The sequence below is a fragment of the Sciurus carolinensis genome, chromosome 4 (assembly GCF_902686445.1).
Source record: "Sciurus carolinensis chromosome 4, mSciCar1.2, whole genome shotgun sequence".
Taxonomy (NCBI): domain Eukaryota; kingdom Metazoa; phylum Chordata; class Mammalia; order Rodentia; family Sciuridae; genus Sciurus; species Sciurus carolinensis.
This window is the reverse complement of record NC_062216.1, coordinates 6,839,419-6,841,732: the sequence shown is the minus strand read 5'-3', so window position 1 is coordinate 6,841,732 and position 2,314 is coordinate 6,839,419. Positions and strand designations below refer to the sequence as shown.

At 47.3% G+C, this 2,314-nt stretch overlaps 1 pseudogene; it reads left to right on the top strand.

Moving 5' to 3' along the window:
• The first annotated feature begins 224 nt into the window (after positions 1–224).
• Positions 225–1,640, top strand: LOC124982255 (ubiquitin carboxyl-terminal hydrolase 17-like protein 6; annotated as a pseudogene).
• Positions 1,641–2,314: the final 674 nt, after the last annotated feature.

Here is a 2,314-nt window from a genome sequence, read left to right as displayed (position 1 = left end):
AAAGAAGCTTTCCACCTCTTGAGATCCCAGCTGGGAAACACTGTGGTCAGTGCTCCTGGAAACATGGAGGCAGCTTCACCCCACTGTGGAGGTAATTCTCTGTTTGATGCCTTTGTGAAACCTACATGTTCATCAAATTCAGCTGATGCTAAAGTCCATTTGGTTTTTTTCTACCTACAGAGTCACCATTGTCACTTTGCACTAATGCATGCGTGAATATCGATATGGCTCCTGTAGGGACACAGCTGGCTCCTAGGGAGAACCTATTTCTCAGTTGGCAGAAATGTTCTGGGGTAGGTGCTGGACTGAAGAACATGGGAAACACTTGCTATGTGAATGCCACTCTGCAGTGTCTGACATACACCCCTCCCCTGGCCAACTACATGCTGTCCCAGGTGCCTTCCCAAACCTGTCCTCCTCACAGGGTCTGTATGCTGTGTGTGATGCAAGCTCACATGACACCGGCTCTCCACCACCCTGGGGATGTCATTCAGCCCTGGCCTGCATTGGCCTCTGGCTTCTACGTATGGCAGCAGGAAGATTCCCACGAATTTCTGCTGTTCACCTCGATGCCCTGCAGAGAGCATGTCTGCATGGGCACAAGCAGCCAGGGGTTCACTCCCAGGACATCACCCTCATGCAACAAACATTTGGAGGGTGTGGGAGATCACAAATCAAGTGTCTCTGCTGCCACGGCCTTTTAGACACTTTTGACCCCTACATAGACATCACCCTAGACATCAAGGCAGCTCAGAGTGTGAAGCAAGCCTTGGAGCAGTTGGTGAATCCTGAATGGCTAGAGGGGGAAAATGACTATCACTGTGGTGTTTGTCTGAAGAAGATGCCAGCTTGCAAGACCTTGAGCCTGCAGACTGCCTCAAAGGTTCTCATGCTTGTACTGAAATGATTCTCTGTTCTCACAGGTGACAAAATTGCTAAGAAGGTGCTCTCTGCTGAGTGTCTTGGCATAAAGCCATACATGGCTCAGCAGAGCAGGGGACTGCTGGCCTATGCCCTCTATGCCATGCTGGTCCATGCTGGGGTGAGCTGTCACAGTGGACATTACTATTGCTACATAAAACCTGGGAATGGCCAGTGGTATAAAATGGATGATGCTAAGGTAGTGGCCTGTGACATTACTTGTGTCTTGAGTCAGTGTGCATATATCTTCTTTTATGTCCAGAACAGTGAACTTGAACCTGACAGTGGGAGCTTGTCACTAGGCAGGGAACCAAGTGCAGTTGGAACTGAAGACTCAGTCATGGGATTCACACAAGGAGAACTCCAGGGAGACTCCTGTAGTCCCATGGAGGAGTTTCTGGGGGGCACAGCCACAAGATAACTCACCTTAGATCTGTGGAAGCTCCTCCAAGAACAGAACCAACCAAAGTCTGAATCCAACCCTAGGAAAGTAGAATTCACTGTCTCCCAATGGAGTCACCACTCAGCAGTCAAAACACAGAGGAGGGCAGAGAATTCATGATAACCAGGAAATAAACAAGCTTAACAAGGCTACCAAGAGCACAGTTGGTGAGGACCTCATGAACACTGGTATTGGAGGAAGGGCCAGAGCCACCATGAGGAAGAACAAGCAGGTCAAGACATTGCGGTGGTGTTCTAGCAATCCAGTATCAGGATGACCCCTTTTGTGTGTGAACACACACACACACACACACACACACACACACACACAGGCACACAGAGAAACTCTAAAATGCTCCAGATGGGTAGACTCTATCTAGATTGTCCTCAGAATTCTCCACATGAACTTCAGGGCCAGAATTCTAACTTCAAAAGTTAGAGGTGCAACTACAATTTATATCCAGGTCTTCAGAATTATTCTGGAACCTCAGAGTTTCCTGGTAAAGCTAATGATGGTCTCAAAGGTGAAACCATGGTGACATGCTTACCTACACAGCTCCAAATATTCAGCCAGTAGCACCTGAGCTTCCCCAGGCTCAGTGACCCCGACTGCTTGTCAGGCCTTCTGGCTGCCACTCTTCTCTCCTCTGACTCCAGCCCCCCCATGTGACCCTTTCTCCATGAACAGGTATTTCTGAAAGAGACATAGGAGCAGAGCTTCCAGGACACTCTGGGTCTCATAGGTTAGAGTAGAACACAAACATAGATAAAAATAGATTAGAGTTTTTCAATTCTATGATAATTTTCAGATCTGAGGATCAAGGTAAATCAGTGGGAAATTGCAACATTTGTACAATTCATGTGATCATGAAATTATTTGATATGACACACTTGTTTCAAGGGATTAGAATTTGTGAATTCTCCCACGTGTGAAATTGAGTGAATGAAAAGT